This window comes from Oxyura jamaicensis, chromosome 15 (assembly GCF_011077185.1).
Source record: "Oxyura jamaicensis isolate SHBP4307 breed ruddy duck chromosome 15, BPBGC_Ojam_1.0, whole genome shotgun sequence".
Classification (NCBI taxonomy): Eukaryota; Metazoa; Chordata; class Aves; order Anseriformes; family Anatidae; genus Oxyura; species Oxyura jamaicensis.
In genome coordinates, this window is record NC_048907.1 from 13,987,472 (window position 1) to 14,008,073 (window position 20,602).

Here is a 20,602-nt window from a genome sequence, read left to right on the forward strand (position 1 = left end):
GACCACACAGCTGACACAAGTAAGTCCAGGAGGTTCATAAAACACCTAGACGGTAACTTCTTGGTGCAGGTGCTAAGGGAGTCAACTAGGAAAGGTGCCCTCCTAGACCTGTTGCTGGAGAACAGAGAGTGTCTTGTGGGAGACATGGCAATTGGCGGCCGTCTCAGTCATAGTGACCATGAAGTGGTTGAGTTTAAAATTTATGGTGACAGAAGGAAAACTGCCACCAAAACTTCAGCCCTGGATATGGGGAAAGCAGACTTCAGGTCGCTCAGGGAACTAGTCAGCAAGGTCCCCGGGGAAACTGCTTTTGAAGGCTTTGGTATCTATCAGTGTTGGTCAATCTTTAAGCACTGCCTCCTAAAAGCACAAGATCGGGCAATTCCAAAATACTGGAAGTCAGGCAGGCAGGGCAGGAGGCCGGCCTGGCTGACCAGGGATCTTCTACTGGAGCTTAGGCAAAAAAAGAGACTGTACGACTGCTGGAAGGAGAGTCAGGCGACGAGGAAGGAATACGGAGATGCTGTTCATGTTTGTAGGGAGAAAATTCATGTGGCCAAAGCCCAACTAGAGTAGAAGCTGGCTGTGTCTGTGGAAGACAATAAATAGGGTTTTTTCAGATATGTGAACAGAAAAAGGAGAACCAAAGAAAACACAGGTCCGCTGCTTGATGGGGAAGGTCTCCTCACGGATAATGACATATGTAAAGCAGAGAACATGTGCGGGATTTGCTCTCCACCTGGATCCATACAAGTCCATGGGTCCAGATGGGATTCATCCCAGGGCGCTTAAAGAGCTGGCTGACGTCATCACAGGACCTCTCTCAATTATTTTTCAACGATCTTGGGAATCTGGAGAGGTCCCGGTAGACTGGAAGCTGGCAAATGTTGTGCCAATTTTCAAGAAGGGTAAGAAAGAAGACCCTGGCAACTACAGGCCTGTCAGTCTCATGTCAGTGCCTGGTAAAATTATGGAGAAGATGATTCTTGAGGCTATTGAAGCGCACCTGGGGGACAATGCAGTCATTGGTCCCAGCCAACATGGGTTCATGAGGCGTAGGTCCTGCCTAACAAATTTGTTTTCCTTTTATGATAAGATCACCCGTCTAGTTGACCAAGGGAAACCAGCTGATGTGATCTTTTTGGACTTCAGCAAGGCTTTTGACATGGTTTCCCATAGAATCCTACTGGACAAAATGTCTAGCATCCAGCTTAACAAAAACATCATCTGATTGGTGAACAACTGGCTGACGGACAGGGCTCAAAGGGTTGTGGTAAATGGGGCCACATCAGGCTGGTGGATGGTCACTAGTGGGGTCCCTCAAGGCTCCATTTTAAGGCCAGTCCTCTTCAATGTTTTTATAAATGATTTGGATGTAGGACTAGAAGGAGTTTTGAGAAAATTTGCCAACGACACCAAACTTGGAGGAGTTGTGGACTTGGATGAGGGTGGAAAAGCCTTGCAGAGAGATCTGGACAGGTTGGAGAACTGGGCGATCACCAACCACATGAAGTTTAACAAAAGCAAGTGCTGGGTCCTGCACCTGGGATGGGGCAACCCTGGCTATACGTACAGACTGGGCAACGAGACACTGGAAAGCAGCTGCACAGAGAAGGATGTGGGGGTTGTGGTTGACAGCAAGCTGAATATGAGCCAGCAGTGTGCCCTGGCAGCCAGGAGGGCCAACCATATCCTGGGGTGCATCAATCATGGCATTGAGAGTCGGTCGAGGGAAGTGATCATCCCTCTCTACTCTGCGCTGGTGCGGCCTCACCTCGAGTAATGTGTGCAGTTCTGGGCACCACAGCACAAAAAGGACTTTCAACTGTTGGAGAGTGTCCAGAGGAGGGCGACAAAGATAATGAAGGGCCTAGAGGGGAAGACATATGAGGAGCGGCTGAGGTCACTGGGCCTATTCAGCCTGGAGAAGAGGAGGCTAAGGGGGGACCTCATTGCAGTCTACAACTTCCTCGCGAGGGGGAGTGGAGAGGCAGGAGACCTTTTCTCCATAAACACCAGTGATAGGACTCACGGGAACAGTGTTAAGCTGAGACAGGAAGTTTAGGCTCAATGTCAGGAGGAGGTTCTTCACCGAGAGGGTGGTTGCACACTAGAACAGGCTCCCCAGTGAGGTAGTCACTTCACCGAGCCTGTCTGAATTCAAGAAGAGATTGGACTATGCACTTAGTCACATGGGCTAAACTTTTGGGTAGACCTGTGAGGTGCAAGGAGTTGGACTTGATGATCCTTATGGGTCCCTTCCAACTCAGGAGATTCTATGATTCTATATAACTGTCCCATGTCTCCCAGGAACTGGGATATAAATGAAAGCTAAACTGGAGCATCCAATAGGACATGGCTCCAAAACAGAAATTTGCATTAATCATTAAAACTTGTGATTTTTTTTCTCTCAAAAAAGTTCCCGTTAGCTTCAAAGCTTTTGTGTTCTTCAGTTCCAGTCACCGTCTGCCACTTTCTTTTAGATGCAGTATTTATAGCTCTTTGTGCCTCTAAGCCATCCTCCAGATCATGACACAAATCTGTGTTGCTTTATTACCACTTAGTAAAAAGTTACAATAAGCCATATAAATTAATGTCTTCTCAGCCCAATTTAGGATTTCTCTGGACATATCATATACATCATAGCCACTAAATGACTTTGCTTTTGTTTATCATTTGTAGGAGTGTACAGTTATTATATTATCTATAGGAAGGATTGGTCTTATTGAAATAAAAAGATTTTTTGACAAGATATTTTCAGCTGTTTTAAGTATGTTTAGATCCCCCTGACTGTATCAGCACTGTATTGATTAATATTAGCTGAAGATTTGGTTGGTAATCTGGAGTTAGTAGAGAAGCTACTGATAAGATCTGAAACATGAATCACCCTGAATATTAGATAAGGGATCCTTGGAGGACTCCTAGACTTCTTAGAGAGAAGAACATGATGCTTTTTTAGGATGTACCTATATGAAAGATAAAAGAGTCTATGCCAGGTAGGCTAAGAGGTCAAAAGGACATAATGAGCTCAGGACTTGTAATCATGTCTACTACTTTCTTCTTCAAAGGTAATTAAGAAAGGAAGTATGCTCTAGTGGGCCCACTGGGCTGCGATTTTAAGCATTACATATTCTAATAAGAGCTCAATCTGCACATATTGTGAGACTTTTGATTTTCGTTTCATTTGCCTATGCCTTAATAAGATTAGATAACAGTTGGAGAACCCATTGGATGTGTTTTCAGATTATGCATTGGATTTATCTGGTTATAGTGGAGTTTCTGGCATATGCTTTCAGCTGTGACATCGGTGTGCTATTGTGATCTTTGCCAAGTCATTTATTTGATCTGTCTTAGCATACGCACTTACAAAAGATGTATAATGGTTCTGAATTACCTTGACAGATAAAAAGTATTAATTCTAAATCCTTGAAAAGTGTTTTGAGATCTTTGCATAAAATAGACTATCATTATGATTGTTAATAATATACATACCCTTAACTAGGACAGGCTCTTTAGGAAGCGCTCTTGTTAACTTACAGCATGTAAAAATTAGTGTCATGAGTAGCTGAGTGAGGATTTAGAAATATTTTCAGACTTCTTATGTAACAAAGTATGTGCAGGTCTGCTGATAGATTTCTTCCCTTTTATCCAGTATCTGGACCATTTTGCATTACTTTCTAGGACCTCATCGAGGCAAGCATGTAACTCTCTTTGCCTGCAACTTAACAGGTAAGGACTTTGTACACCAGTTTGTCCCTTTCCAGAGGTATTTTTGGTGTGAAATAAATAATGATGATTTAAAAATCTATCAGAATCAATATGTTTTGGAGGCAGATGCTTTTCATTCTGTCAAGTGCAGTGTATGTAGTCTTGGCTTGCACTCTCAGCTCTTCCCTAGTTTTCCATTCTGACATTTGGCTACCCCCTTGTTCTCTTTGCAGTTATTTATAAAATCAGTGTAGTGCTTCTGAAGGATTTCCAGGAGCATGAGAAGGTAAACAAGTAAAGTATATCTGAAAACTACTTTCAGATGTCAGAATTCAAGGGGTTATCTGAGTCTGGTTTATTTTAGTAAATAATTATCTGTAATGGTGTTATGCTTTACACATGTGAGAGGATCTGGTCTCTTCCTAGAATAAGGAAGATTGTGGCATGGGTGTTTGTAGGATACTTTAGTGTTGTTATTTTTCTCACATCAGCTACCCATGGAAATGCTGAACAGCTTTCCCATTTCAGCTGTATTTTGCAATATTGCCTTGTTTCACTGATTGTTGGATGATAAACTTTTTAAAGCTATTTAGGCATCCAAATCCTACTAATTTAACTGGGAATTAGAAACCTAAACACCTACCAAAACTGGTCTCAATGGCTATTCATTTTTTGTTAAAGTATAACCATGCATTTAGAGCAGGTGGGATATTAGAGAAAGCCAACATTTTCTCCCAACTTTTATAATCTCTTCCATACAGTAACTGTTAAAAATTAGCTGATTACTTGTGTGCAGGCAATTATTTTGCAACTGTAAATGATGTCGTTTGAATAAATTTAGGGTATCCTCTTTAGACTTTTTGGGTGCATTCAGCAATTTCTTTTTGCATTTTTGAGCATGTAAAAAGCTGTTGTAGTGTTTGAGATTTTGTGCAGAACTGGAGCTGATACTGAAAATGAAATCTATGAACACGATGTTCTATTACATGCTCCACTTCATTCTAGTAAACACCAGACAGAGAGAAATGAAACATCAGTAATGAAGGAAAGTATCATTTGCCTGGTGACTGGCCATCTAAAGGCACAAAGGATGTGTACCAAACTACATTTTAAGCATGGTTTTTAAGGGTTAGATTAATTATACTTGACTACCGCTCAAAAAAAATATAAAACCAATAATACTCACAAGCACATACAATTTCTGCAAGGTATTAGATCTCATTTCCACCACTGAAAATCCAATTAACCTATTGTAGTTTGAGGGATTGCTCTGGACTTTATTCGATGAACAGAAGAGAAAGTCTACTACTTACAGAGAACAATTTTTGTGTTCTACATACAGCTCTCACCATCACTGGATGGTTTAGTTTGGCATGAACTTAATGCTGAAAGCAAAGATCAGCCAGAGCCAGTTTTAGCTGTTTCAGTGCCACAACCCATGTTTCCATGAAAGTTCTTCACACATTTTGATGGCGCTGAGCTGAGTTTCAAGTTTGTAACAAATCTTGAAGGCAGCTTTTTCCCTAGGGCTGAGAATTTCCTCACAAGGATTTCACACAGGCCTGTAGACGGAATAGGAAACAGCCCCTCTGGCAATCCTGTAAAATATACTATACTAATTTCTGAAGACACCTTGACAAGTAGTTTTCCAAATTGTTCCCTTTGTTGCCAGGTTAAACAATGTTTGTGTCTAATCTCATCTCCTACTCTGCCTCTCCTTAGTAGATTCAGCTGGGCTACATTCATTGATATTTATTTCTTTGGAGCTCAGGCTGCTGGGAAAGTATACATGGGTATGTAACTGCATCCTGCACTTTTTAGTATCCATATTGGTTAACAGTTGATCTCCAGCAGGGCTAATTGCTGATAAGGGTTTTTGTCATTGGTTGGTTTGTTGTTACTGAGGTTCTGAGAAAACTGAGCACATAAAATGAGATGTTAAAATTAAATGTGATAAAGTGTGCCCAACACAGGAAAAATGTAGAAAAGATAACACAGAAATTACTAGGGGGCATGAATGATGATCCCAGAAGCACATTAACTGGGAGAGGTTTTCCTTTGCTCAATAGCACAGGAAGAAAAAATAATAATAATAATAATAATTTGTTATTGTGCTGGGGGGAGAGGGGTTATCCGCAGTGGAAGAGTCTCTTTCCCACACTGTCATCAGCAAAAGATGAGTAATCTGCTTTACACACAATCAAGGGTGAAATGCTCAGCTGTTTAAAAACTTCTAGCTTAAAAAAATATGTTAGATGGCAAAAGTTGCCAGAGGTCGGTATAATACGTCAAGACAATGACAATCCTTCTGGGCCATAAACTACCTCATGTTTTACAATGGATAACCCTGGATTTAGTAATAATTGGCTTTGTCTGTTCTGTCATTTTCTCTAGTTTTTGTTTAGTGAAGTGATCCAAGGAAGAGTTAGAAAAACAACCGGATTGTAAGACTAAGGTTTTCTCTGTGATTTAAGGTCACTGAGCTTGCATAATCTAATGGGAGTTGAGCACGCAGTTCAGGTTTCATTGGGAAATATCATGCAAGAGATCAGTTCAGGTGTGTGTTCAAGATGAAATCTATACTTCTGCCTGGCAAAGTCTGGCAGCAAGTAGATGATGTCCCGCCAGCCCAACAGCAGAAAAACTTTCATCCACCAGCCAGCTGCTTTAAGTAGAGGATGGTCTGGTGAATCTTCAGATTTGTTATATTGTTAAAATTATATTTTTCTTTTGAAAAGGCTTTAGATGCAAAATCCTGTTCAGCCCCAGATGGTGTCTGCAGCACACAGGATGTAGTTTGGAGAGATACTTTTCTTCGGCATGGTCCCTGTGTGGACCAGTTTGCTGCTATCAGATTTCATGGGTGTTTCAGGGCTGCCATAAGGTTTTAATGAGTTTTAATAAGCTAAATGTTAACAAGACTGTTACTCAAGCAGACTTTACTGGCGCTTGACATTTTTTTCTCTTCCTGGGAACACCCTCAAAGTTCTTTTGTCAAAAGCTGACACTGCAGTGACCACTCCAGTTATTTATAAGTTGAAAAGCCTCATATGTTTTCTTTGGTCTTTATAGCATGACAGAAGGAATGCAGATGGTCTAGAGCTGTGGGATCAAGAGTGACCTGAACATACCTCTGAGGGCTGGGATACTCCTTGCTCATCAAAGAAGGGAAATAAGGGGAAAAAATTATGAACGTAATCTGCCTGCACTAGTATCATCATAAAATAGAGGCTTACAAGGGTAGAAAAATGAATAAAATGAATGCAGTTTCTTAGGCTATGGGGCACCACCATGATCTCCTACTGGCCAATTGTCTATTCAGCTAAACACTTATCTAATTAGCCTGGGGCATTGGGGCAGTTACATAAAGTCTTTTATTTGTTAGAGTAATATTTTTTCCTTTCACGTCAAATGTAGTCCAAAATAGAGAAAAGAGTAGTTTCTAATTAAGCTCCTGCCTAAATTCCGTTATAGCTGCTGAAGTAATTGGGGCAGGGAGATAAAGAACTATCATGACCCCAGAATGTAAATATAGATGCAAAAGTTTGTTTGGAGGGTTGGAGGTTAGAGGCCAGATATCGTGAAATCAAACATAAAGCCTCTTTGCAGAAATTCAATTGGTGCATTAGTTATCATGGATTTTCATAAAAATAAAGTGATAATGCACATTCATGTTTCAGTTCATAAATGTGAAGTGACAGTCTATGACTTAGTCACTGAAATGACATTATAGACCCCAAAAAAGAATAATACAGGAAAATGAGAAAGCAGAAGAGGGAGTTGTAATAGAATTGGGCATTGGCATAAATAAAAATCATGATAGGGAGATTGATTTAATGCAAGATATGAAAGACAGAAATTCAAGGTGTTAAAAAGATCATCTGCACATCCGATAAAGAATCCCTAAGGCTGCAAAACTTTTAGCTGAAAGAGCCAGATCTACTTGAAGTAGATGAATCTAGTTCAAAATTTTAGGAGGAATAAAGTACTACAGGGGAACATGCTTCTGATGTACACACAATCTGTTATGAAGTTGTACAAAAGAGGAAGAATTTTACATTGATCCACTGGAAAATTATCTTTGCTTGTAAGTGTTGTCAAAAGATTTACAAGTAGATATGGGAGTGAGAAATTGTTCTAATCCAAAGATCCTAAATAGCAACATTTACATGCTAACTAGCTATGAAGATTTGGAAGAAAACTGTCTTGGTGAAATGAATTGGCCAGGATACTTCTGGGAATGGTGTTTTGTTCATAAAAAACAGTTAGGACAGACACAGATGTCATGTGAGTGACATCTCTGTCTAAGTGTTTGCTAATGTGGATTTATTTTAGCTTGTGAAAGTCTTTCAGGCTTCACACATACCCATCTATAAGTGCAAAGAAGCTAAAATCTTCCCTGTCTGCATGTCTGAGGGAAGGAGGCTCTAAGATCCAGATGAAACTGCTCGCAATAGCTGAGGGTGACAGAACAACTCTTTTTTGGTACTGGTATATATTAAATAAATAAATAAAAGACAAGTTTGAAGCGTAGCTTGGTCCTCAGCAGTCCTATGGACACAAGTAACTATTCACTGGGATTTTGGAGCAATCATAGTTCTGTTGATAATATTACATTTTTATTTTTCTTTTCCCTTCATTATATGGAGTTCTGCTTTTCAAACAGAAAGGAAAAGGTTTCCTAACTGCTGTATGTTAGCCCACTGAAAAGTTGCACATACGTACACAGAGGGAAAAGACTAGGCAGGAACTACATGTGCTGTAATAAGCTTTTCTCTTTCTATGAGTTTGCATGGTGAGGTTGACCTCTGTTTCTGAATAATAATAATAATAATAATAATAATAATAAAAATCTGAATAGCATTGGTAAGTGCCTCATATAATCTTCCTGAGGCAAACAACCCTTATTCACCTGAGGGGGAAATAGTGAGTTAAATATCTCACTTGAAAATCTCACAGCAAATAATTCTCAGGGGAGTTCAGAAAGTGTTGTGGAGCCTGTGGAGTGACACACTGCATACAAAGGTGTTCCCTCTTTCTCAGTCTTACCCTCCCTGTGAATAGGTGAGTGGCAGTCATCAGCTACATGCAACTTTTTTCATAGCAGACCTCAAAGGTGAGCATAAATGAACAATGGCATGGGTGGGGCTCCAGCAGGCAAGGAGGATGTTGCAGTCTGATGCCGGTGACAAATGTAGGATTAGCAAGCACAGGGATACCAAATCAGCCCAGTCTCTGCTCTGTTTTAAATAAAAAAGCTAAGTTTATGAGCAGCTGGAACTGCAGTAGCAGCTTGAGCTCAGTGCAGTTGCAGTAATATTTAGCCCCTGTCATCTGCTGTCTGCTCAGCACACTGATGAGTGTGAAAGATAAAACCAGAGTGGGCTCCTGCCAGCTCGCTGTGCTGAGAGCTTGGCATTAATATGTACATTTTTCCAGGGAACTTTGCATATAGTTGAGCTGTCCAGTTTGTTCACGTTGTCTGGAAACCAAGAGGAGAGGGCACTGCTGTCCAGCTGCTCCAGGTGCCTGCAATCTAGGGTATGCTTATGCAGGGGATGCCTGGATTAGCATGAGTGAAACACTAAAGGCTGAAGCTGAGCATGCCTGGCACAACATCAACACTAAATATGTGAGCATTGCTCGGTTTTGGCAATGCATTTTCCTTGCCAGGTTTCTTCCTCCCCTCTGAACTGTACCCACAAAGGTAAATTTTAAAGTTGAGCTGGTGCTGTGGTAATCCTTCTGGAAGCACTGCTTTTGGAAAAGCAAATTGCATCCACTGGGCTGGTGTGTATGGTCTGATTCTGACCATTACTTATAGGTGGGTGAGTCAAGAAAGAGGAGTCAGTGCCTGATCTGTAAAATTCATGGGTCTTAGGCTCATGGCTGTGTATTTGTGTGATATCTAGCAGAAAGGCTGATGGTCCAGAACTATGGCTCCATCACCTGCCTTGTTAAAATAAATAACAATAGCTGAATATAAAACTCTGGTAATTCCCCTTTCCATTCCCCTGTACCATGTGTACTCTTTTGAGAGAGTTTTTATTTTAGAAGGTTCACTTCTGCCAGCTATTTATGAATAATAGCAGCTACTTTTTCAGTAAGTAGTGAAGATATAACACATCTCCAAGCACTGCAAGAGCAAGTGAAGCTGCTGCTTCACAATTATGTTGCATGTTTTTATAAATGTTTCTTTAGAGGTGGATATATCTGTCTTTGAAAGGAGATGCAAGTCTCTCCAGGGTACTGCAGAACTTCATGCAAATTCTGGTGTTCAAAAGTCACTCTCACGCCTCGGAGTTTAAAGCCTGTAATGAATTAGATAGACATAAATGTAGTTGCCCATCCTTTACCTATGATATTATCCTGATTTCAAGAGGGGGATTTTCAGCTTGAACCAGCAGACATTGATGTCCACTTCTGATTGTTTTGTAGCTCAGCACCCAAGAGCTTTGAGTGTTCTTCAGAATCTTAGCACTGCTATGAAAATCTAGAATTTTGTTGACAAATTAGAGCTTTCTCCAATTTACTAGCCCAAATCCAAATTAAAAGACTTCCTCATGACTCCACTTCTTTTCCTCTTTTTGCCTTTGTTGCCTGCTTCCAGAGTGCATGCATGGAACCAGCCTCCTTCTTCCAGCCTGTGCTGGGAGACACAAGCTGCTGCCTGGTACAGTTCTTCATTAAGTGCCTAGAGTTTGTCATAGGCTTTAAATACAAGTGTACTGAAAGAGATCCAGCTCCTGAGGATAAAGATCCATGCCTGTTCATTCCCATGCCTTCTGTATCCTGCTGTCTTCACATGAAATGCACATCACTGAGCCTTTTTAAACAGTTATGCAACTTTATTATTCTTTATTATTAATATAATCAATTCCTAAACACTTAGAAAATGCACGACGTGTCAATGCAACAGGGTAGTATACTTTCAGATGGAGTCTTCTGCCCACAGTGTGGCTATTTTTCCTTTTGCTTGTTTGAAGACAGTGTGGATAACAAAGTTCAGGACTCAGCTTGATTCAGCAGTAAACAGATGCAATGTATGAGTGCTTGTCAGGTTGAGAAGTATGTGGAAGCATTCAGAAGATCAAAGCAGCATGACTCCCATCAGAGTCAATGGGGAACAAGCAGCTGAAATCTTACAAAATGCTTTCAAATTGCCCTCCACCTCCGATTCCCCAACCTCACTGAAACCAGCTCTTGATACATTTTATTCAATGCGTAACTCTTGTCATCTCATTGCAAGTGAAAGGAAGCACAGAGGAACCCTAGGCTCAGGTTAGTAGCAAGATCATCTGTTTTTAACTTGAAGACCAAATGGTACTTTGATGCACTGCCATGTAACCCCATTAGCTACGGTAGGGCTGACAGGTTAAGAGCTAGAGCACAGTTTGGTTTTCTCTTTGGTTATAGTGACAAAAGCCAAGGGTTTTCTAATCTTACACTGCCCCTGAGCATGTTTTAAGAACTGTCTTTGATTTGCTGACTGTTAGTCCCCAGCATATCATAGCCTACATCCCATATTTCTGGTCTGTTGTCTCCTGCGTTGTAAGTCATAGACGCTTGCTCTTAACATGTTCATTACTTTTTCTTTCAGTACCTTTATATTTCGATAGCACCCATATCTCCTAACACTGAGTCTTAGTGACCAGGAACTGCAGATCCCTATCAGAGACAGTCCCATGACAATCAAAATAGCTGTGAATAAAACATTAACAAATGAAACAAGCAGGTAATGAACCCTTTCTGAGGTCAAACTGTGGAATGAAATTGAAACTGCATCTCCAGTCGTCACCTGGATATCTGTCCACTCCACGTTTTTCTGTTCCATTAGTTTTTCATAAGAACGTCTGTGAGAGGAAGCAGCTTCTGGCCTGACTTTCCTGTTTATGCTAAGTATAGCTATTTTCATGTTTTGGTTGATTATTCTCAAACTTCAGACTAACGAGGCTTCATTTTTCAGCCTCAGATAGCATTTGCAGATAGCATTCCCCAGCACTTTGTGGTCATGGGGAAGTTATTTACACTGTGTATTCCTTCATTTGCACAAGGATAATAATAGCTATACCATCTAAACACACATCTATATGAAAACATACACACACGTTTATGTCATACACCCAGAGACTTCACTATGATGTGCTTTACAAAGTGTTGGAGGATTTTTTATGTTATTTTTTTATTTTTGCAAAATGCCGAAACACTTATGTAATAGGAATAGTTCAAATGTAGAATGTTCATCTTCATCACCATTATTATTATTTTATTAGACTGCACAAAGAGACACAGAAATGAAACAATATCGATCCAAGTAATTTAACTGGTCCTAAATCAGGCCTTTGCTTAGCTGCATGAGGAAAATAGGATACCTTTGCTTCCATCTTTTTAATATTTTTTTTTCCCTTGAATTTTCTTGATTTAATGAAATGCAAACAATTTTTAGGCAGTGGCTTGTCTTGCGCATCAGAACACTTCACAAAAGTGATGCAAATTATCATCACTTTTACTATAAATACAGGTTAGCATAATATATTTTGCATTTTATCACATCTTATTAGGAAAGAAGAAAGTACTAAATAACATTTACTTTGTCTGTGTGCTGCAAACTTACTTAATTGCATTCCAGGAACATAACTTATGTTGCCACAACGACTCCAGGTCATCAGAAAGGGTGCTGAGCACTGGAGTCTGCTTTTATCTCCTGTCTAGTTCAGAAGAGCTAAGGGGGGGCTTGCACATGGGTTGGATTGTTCTGTCTCTTAGTGTCCAAAATGCATTTACCAGTACAACGGGACATGCCTTCACCTTTGTGATAAATATTGAAACTGAGGAGCAAAGATGATGTATTTGTGTATCTTTTCATGTAGTAAACCCACACTTCTTGTAGGTGATATGAACATACTACAGACAGGAGAAGTTGTACATTACATGTTTCATATCTGAATATATGCTTAATAATCATTTAAATCTTCAAAATGGGCTGAGAGGAACCATATGCCCAGCTGTGGAAACCTTTCCTGCCAGTCATTTGTTTAAGCAGATCTTAACCATCACTGCAGATGGTAATTCTGCCATCTTCCAGTCCTTAAGGATACATGGAGTTGGAGAGTTCCCAGTCCTCTCTCATTGGTATCCTTTTCTAAACTGCTGTCACCAGGCCAATTTTTCCCCATCCTGTACTTAGTTATTTTTACCCAACTTTTTCTTTATTCTTACCCTTGTTGAATTGCATCTATTCATTTCAGACAATCCTCTACACTATCAAAGTCATTTTGAATTCTAATCCTGTTCTCCAAAGTACTCACAACCCCTCCCAGCTTGGCATCATCTGCAAATTTAATGAAATTAATTAAATGAAAATTAAATGAAAGACTCCCATTGACTTCAGGCAACATTGGATTGAGCCCAACTGCCTTACATCTTTAAGAAATGGTTCAAATGAAATACACTTATTGCTTTACAAGCCATTTTTGTAAGGGAAAAAGACAGATGCATGCTGAATAATTCAGGGTCATCGCTGCTGACTGAGAGAGATTTAACTAATTTGTCAAAATAATGTCCTTTGTTCACAAAGGGGAGCAAGTGGTTTGGGATTGTTTCTGTCCCCAGAGAGATGCTGAGGGAGCCTGCCTTTAGCTCAGTACCACCATGAGGGGCTTGTGTGTAGATGTAAAATAGAAGTTTTACTTAGTAGCAGCAGTGGTTGCAGATGGTGGGAGGTATGTTAGAATGATAATGAGATTTTCCTGTAAGCCTGGTAGAAGCAGCTCTGCTACCCAGTCTGTGGGATACTTGGGAATACCAGGATCACTCCCATCCTGTTCCCAGCACACACACATGCAATTGTTTGTTGCTAATGGTTCTCACCCTCCTCATTAAAATGAAACCACCCAGCACCGAGATCTTGATATCTTCTGTAAATGATTACAAAGACAGCACACACGCAGCAGAAAGGAGAAGACAGCCAGCCCTGCCTGGAGCTTGCCTGATAACGAGCAAGCTGAGGACATTTTTGTGGAGAGGAGTTTGCCAAAAGCAAGTGGATCAGGCAGAGAGCCCCAGCCATGCCAATCAGCTGCAGCTTAAACAGGCCTTGTCTCAGCGTGACACCCGTGTGTCACAGCTTCCTGGTGTGAGGGGTGACGAGCTCACAGCCATGCACCAGTTTGTAGTCCAGTGAGAGAACATACTTATCTTGTCCTGCAATAGGCATCTAGGAAAAGAAAAGGTTGTGGCAGTAGGTCAAGTGAAGACAGAAATCCCCTCATTGTTCACAACCTAGCCCACAATGGGAAAGGACACTCTCCCGTTCCAATATAAACTTTGCAGTTACCTTTACAGCATGTGTAGTTTGGAAAACAAGATCTGACATTTTAGCCTGTCCATGCTGGTTCATGCCAGCTTTCCTCTGAAACTTGTGTATTATCGCTGCTTCTGTGGTGTTGGAGCACTATCCTGCTTATGTACTTCTCTGCAAGTGATTTTTGGCTTATAAAGTCATAGGTCTCTTTGAGAATTTTTTCATGCTTTTTTGTTGCACTGTTTCTCTTCAGGCCCTGCAAAGTGTTGGATAGCTTTTCAGAGCTTGGTATGCATGCATGAGTGTATGTATATTGCAACAGATTTTTCCTTTTTCTTCTAAGTGGTAATGTTGGATATCTGACTACTTGCCAGAGAAAGAGATCTAGACTTTGGCTGTGCAAACTCAGTATCAGAAAAAGGACTGAATTTTTAAGACTGTTTGAAATCATCCTATTGCCAAGACAGAAATCTCTTTTTCCTTGTAACATTTATTTCTAAAGACTGCCATTGCTAAACACATTTCATCTCCTTTGCCCTGTGTTGGAGTAACTGAAATGCAATACACTTACTTGCTCAGGATGGTGTCTAAGTTGTACAAGTAATTCCAGCAGCATTTGGTCATTATTCCATTAAGTACCAGCTGATCCCTGGCTTAGCTCAAGGAGTTGCCTGCAGATCTGTGTTTGTGGGACACTGAAGTCTGAGAACACTGAAGAGTTCAAACTCTCTCCTCTCTTTTCATCATGGCCTTCTCTCCTCCCTGCAGGGTCTTTTCATTCACTTCTCCTGCCTGGCTCTCACCTCCTTCAAGTCTGTAGAGGTCTGGTGTCACACTTGGCTTAGGTCAGACCTGTTCTCAGCTGTGTCCCTAATTAAAAATTATGTATAACCCTTTGCTTTTTGGAAAGAAATTTGAAGAGCAGGACACTTCTTGTTTGAGGGCAGAAGTGCTTTTCCTCTAGGGTAAGATCAAAGCATACCAGAGACAAAAAAGAATCAGAGGTTTGGATGAAATCCTTGGGCAGAAATATTGCATCCCTAATACTCCAAACAGTAAGGTTGCCCTATGAAGTAGGCAGTGCTATTGTTCCCACTTAACAGATGGAAAACAGCTCTACTGGATCCTTGAGTATCCCCCTCACTTTGTTGCTGGACAGCTAGAGACATGACCTACGTGTGAGGCCAGTGGCATGCCACAGTCTGTGGTGCAGAGATGCCCGAGCTAGTGAGCCTACCCAGTGCTGTACTATGGGGGAAGTCATGGATATAATTTACTTGGGCACAGCACCATGCAAACATAACTTTATTGCCTTACTGCTCAACTGCTTAGATAGGTTGTCAATGTCCATAATCTCTCCCAGCTTGAGGACAGGCTTGCCCATAGTCAGCCCAGGTGCACCTTGCACACACGTGTGTGGTAGGCTTGTCACAGCAGGCAGTGTAACCAGCTTGTCCCCTTTCCATGTGACCTCCCTCACCATCTTCTGTCTTCCCTCCTTTCTGGCTATTTTTTTCAAGGACATGGGCCAAACTTCAGAATCCATTTGCAAAAGTCAAAGTGTCATTTCGGAGTCTTCAGTAACCACCTGTCGCTGCAGCACGAGCTGCATAATTAGAACTGACAATCCCTGTTTAGAGATTTTTTGGAAGCTGGAAAAATTAGTATGTTGTCAAAAAAATAGCAGTGCTTCCAGTCTGCAATCAGTGATGGAGATGAAAGATGAGTGATTCCAAGGAGGCAGAGCATATATCAAGCACAGCGTCTCTTCCTAACTAGTTTAGAAGTCTAACTAATTTAGAAGGTTTTGCATTTCTCTTATGGCCTTAAAGAAAATGTATTTTAAAATGACTTCTATATTTCTCGCTCTTCACTGGACCAAACCTGGAGCAAATTTCATAGCAGTCATGCTTAAAACCTCAGTAATGCTGGTAATTTGTTTTGTGTAAGTTGATGCAAAAGAATATTTATACGTTATTCATTTTTTATTTTCATAGTCATATACCATAAAATGATAAAAACTTCTTAGAAGAGGAACTTATGTTTTCTAAGAGAGAAAAAATAAATTTAATTGGAGGCAGTGTTGAATCACACTGCGTTCTCAGTGGTGAGTAACATACAAATCTCAGAATATGATGTGAAATTTTTGTAGGTGGACAGTGACTTCAGTGACTTTTAGTGCACTTATTTCAGGGCAGAAGCTAGTCATCTGGAGAGGCAGGGATTTCTTTTCAGGTATTGTTTAAAAGATATATTTGTAACAACTGTCATCTTGGCTGACACTTTGGGAACTGAGCTAGGGACCTCCCGAGTTAGAAGCTGAAATAGGGGAGTTAAATCACATAGCTTGCCTAGCTGTGGGATCTTACTCTGTCTGCACAGCAGAGCATGCGGAGGAGCTGCAATGCACACTACTCAGCACATCATGCATGCTTCGTTTACATCCCACCTACGCCCTAAAAAGTAGTATATATGTAATCGTCATTTGAATTTGCTTATGAAGAAGAGTTCTCCTTTGCACTCATACAGTCTATCAAAATGACCTGGTAAGGATAGATGAGAAATTACTGGAAGTGTGTCTCAGGGTAATGAAAAGAAAAATAGGAGTTCTTTAGAAAGACAGGCTTGTTAAGAAATTGTAATATATGTGATATCAGTGCCAAACAAAGAAGGCCCAGTGTAGCCAATGGAAATACTGTACTATGCAAACATTGCAGAGTTTGAGGCAATCTAATCCCTACGTCTGCCTATGTGATTACACTACATGGGTATGTGAGTATCACCCCAAAATAAAAAGTTACCATGGCTACTGAAGCCACAAGAAACCATGAAGGTGGGAGCAGCACATGTGCAGGTAACACAAGCACGGTGCTCCCACAGGTTGCAGGGCACAGGAGCGCCTGCCTCGAGACCTGCCCTGGCAGAGGCAATGTTCTGGTTTTGGATAATAGGGCACTGTGGTAGAAGAGCCCTGGGATTTTGGGATTCATTCCTTGGCTGGGTCACAAACATTCTGTGAAGCCTTAGGCATGTCATTTGATCTCTGTGTGATTCAGCTCTTCACAACATTGTGATTCAAGCAGCAAATACAATTCTGTTCTCTTACTTTGGATAGATATCATAAGAGCTCTAAGAAGGGAACATCACTGTCTGGGCATTGGGGGTCTGATATCCTCTGTTACTATAACGTGCTGCTTCAGTATGTTAATGAAACATATTTAAGAGGCAGAAACATTTGGATCTGAAGACTGTCAAAGGGAAATGACCTCCAGTTTGCAGATACCACTCCTCACTGAGAAATAATCAGTTACAAAACCACAGCAAAGCAAGATGTGGGGTCCTCAAAGCGGTTGATGCTGGTGAGAATCCCTGACACACTCAGCCTGCATAAGGACAACTCAGAGAGTTGTTCATTTGTGACTAACCAGGGACTTGAGTGGATATGAAAAAGAAGTTGCCCCAATTAGGAAAGACTCGGTGAGCAGCTGGTGTTACAGACCAGCTGCGCTACCAGCACATCTCCCTCCTGAGACAAGGACAAGGCTTGGTCGCTGGGGGAGAACAAGCCCACAGCTTGCTGCAATAAGTAGGGGCATCTGGGGAGGCTGCTCTCTCCCTGGGTGGCACAGATGAGGCACATTTTTCTTGTAAGTCTTCTTACAAGAACCTTTTCCTTTTATATAGAACAAACAGCATGTGAGCAAACCATTTCTTTTAGCTTTGATCTCCCAGCCCTATTTTTGTTGTTCTAGCAGGCAACTAAGAATGACACACTATTGTCACTACAAGAGAGCATAAAACACATACCTGGTAGATTCATCCTAATATAGATTTGTTGTTTAATATAGTACAAAGAAGTGTAACATCAATAAGTATTATGGTAGCCAATAGAAATATTTTTGGCCTTTTGTGAATTAAAGAAATACAGGAAAAAGAAATATATATATATATAAATAAAAATTAAAAAAGCCTTTGGCTGAATTGCATGCAATTACCTTTGGAACAGAAAGAAGTTGTCAGAAATTGTTGTTTCCTATAGAATGAGGAAAGCATAAAATATCCTGGATATGACAATTCAATGCTTTGTACACCTAGTTTTACTGTTGTGATAATTATAGACAAAATCAGAGTTGCTGACTACAGGTTAATGCTGCTGGTTTTTCAGTTTCACAGTCTGGGCTTGAAATCCACATGCCAGTGTGCTGCCAGGAGCTCTCCAGCCCAGTTTGCTGGGAGAGCTGGGCAGTGGTAGGACTGTTCCTTTACCTGCCCTTTTTGCATTTGGGGAGGTTCAGCATCTCATAAGTTCCTTCGGCTGCTGTGGGAGAACACACAAGCAATTTGAAATACTTTGCCCTCCCTGTATGTTCTGTCAGATCTGTACTGCACGCAGCTCTGCCCATTTTCCTCTCAGCTGCTCCCAAAGGTCTCATGGAGGATACAAGAAGCCCATACAATAGGCTATTTCAGGCTGTGTGTGTCTTGATTACCTTTCTCTCCAGAGCGTTGCCTCACTGACTTAATCTGACAAGTCTAGAAGACTGACGGTCCCCTTGACAGCATGGTTTTGTTTCAGTGTTCATTCTGTCCAATTTATCATGTTCATTGGCTCTGCTTCACTTGGAAGTCAGGTATTTCTTACCCAACCAAGCAGCCTGTGCACCTCCTTCCTTTTCATGGGTGTGAAGCAGACTTGTTCTATTGTCAGTACACTTTAAGCTTTATAGGAAGGAGGGGAGAAATGCCATTCTCAGCTCAGTAACAAAGAGCCTGGGGTACCCGATGTGTTTATCATACTTTTCCCTCTTTGCTTGGATGACTGCAGAGAGTGATACAGAGCGCATGTGGTTTTCACATCAGGAGAGGAATAGGAAGATGGAACTTGATTAACATAAGCAAGAAAGTGTTGTCACATTCGTTTCTAACAATCGTGGCTTCTAAAATCAAAAACACGAGGTGGTGTGTTGAGCCCAGCAGCGCTGGCTGCTCATCAGACAGTACTTGTCTGTCTAAAGTGCTTCTACGTGACAGCACCGACATTCCCATGTCCCACTGATCCAGAGGAGCAGGCGCTGAAGCCGTCTCATTTTCTTGCTTATCCTGTGCTGGCAGGATTGCTGCTCTCTGAATATCAGGAGCAGCAGGTGGGCAGGAAGTCACCACCTTCCTTTTCCAGCTGGAAAGCAGGAATTGCAACGTAGCCAACAGCAAATGAGGGATGGCCAGAGCAGTGAAAGGAGTGGAGAACAGCAGGAGTGAATGAAGCTATTTGATTTCTCATTGCTTTGCCTGCTTGCCAGGGACATAGTTTCACCCTATGCCACATCTCACAGAACTGTGCCATGCCTTCGGGTGGCTGTGATTGCTGTTTCCTGGTGCAGGTGGAAAAAGTGAAGGGTTGTTCTCAGAACTACAGATAAATTTTAAGCAACAGAAAGCTGTACTTGTGTAACCCTAGCACCCGAGCTCTCCCTTGTCTCTTATAAATTAAGCTTTGCAAAATCCCTGTAAAACAAGGGAAGAGCATTCCACATTTTACAAATACATCACAGGGAGATCAAAGCGCAGAGTCTTAAAGAGATTTAACCACCAAACTCCCGAGTTCAGTGGGAGTAAAGACTTCAATACCCTTGAGAGTATGGGTCTCAATAAATTATACATGCCTATCTAGTAGTTGTGTGATGAAGTTGGAAATGAATCTCAGACTTCCAGAAAGTTTGTCCTTTGCCTTTACATTCCTTCCTGCAAAAGAGAATAGCACTTTTCATTTCTCTAAAGGTACTCCAGATTCCGTGAAGTGATTGGATTTTTATTGAGTTTCCTTGTGTTGGTTTTGTTGTGATTTGTGGCCCCAGTTGATTACAGCTTATTGGGGAAAATTTGACAGAATATATTCTGTCAGAATTCATAATTTTGTAAAACAGCTTCACGAAATTATGCTAATTTTCCTAGAATTTCATCTCTGAAAGAAAAAAAAAAAAAAAAAAAAAAGGAGAAAGAAAAGGATGATAGCAGGTTCCTGTGTGTCAAAGAAACATCTTGTTTTGACATTTCCAAAGTGAAATGTTTTGATTTTCCACTTTAAATAACTTTTTTCTTGATCTTATGGTATTTTTACATAATTTTAATCATTTCATATTGAAATGAAACTGAATTTCATGACCCAAAAATGAAACCAAATGTAGGTGTCTTGAAAAGCTCTCCTGAAATGAAGCTCTCATGCTCCAGGCAGCTCCAGCACCAGCCATGTGGAAAGGGGGCCACTCGACACCAGGAACACAGCAGCCCACGTCCCTCCTGGGCACCGTGGCTCAGTGGGGAAAAGGAAGAAGCTCTTGTCAGGCTGCAGGTAGCTCGTAAGCATGTACTGCATCATGGTGAGGACAGTGTGTGAGGGTCTCAGTATTGTGTCCACACATGACTGCGTGTCACTTGCTTTTCTCTCACTGCGTCCTTGAAAAATGCAAGTCTGTGTGAATCCACTGCATAAAGATACATCTGGCTGCTCTTAGTCCTGGAAATGGGTGAAAAGTCAACACTGGGGAAAAAAAAAAAAAAAAAAAAAAAAAAAAAAAAAAAAAAAAAAAAAAA

The 20,602-nt window shown here is 41.0% G+C and overlaps 1 protein-coding gene and 1 long non-coding RNA gene across 4 annotated transcripts in view; one reads left to right on the plus strand and one right to left on the minus strand.

Moving 5' to 3' along the window:
• Positions 1 to 20,602, plus strand: part of TMEM132D (transmembrane protein 132D) — a 263,741-nt gene that overhangs the window by 226,937 nt on the left and 16,202 nt on the right. The window lies entirely within an intron of this gene.
• LOC118174980 overlaps positions 6,422 to 20,602 on the minus strand; it is a 24,705-nt gene continuing 10,524 nt past the window's right edge. The window contains exon 3 of the long non-coding RNA XR_004754836.1: positions 6,422 to 6,435. This is a non-coding gene — a long non-coding RNA (uncharacterized LOC118174980). The remainder of the gene's footprint in view (positions 6,436 to 20,602) is intronic.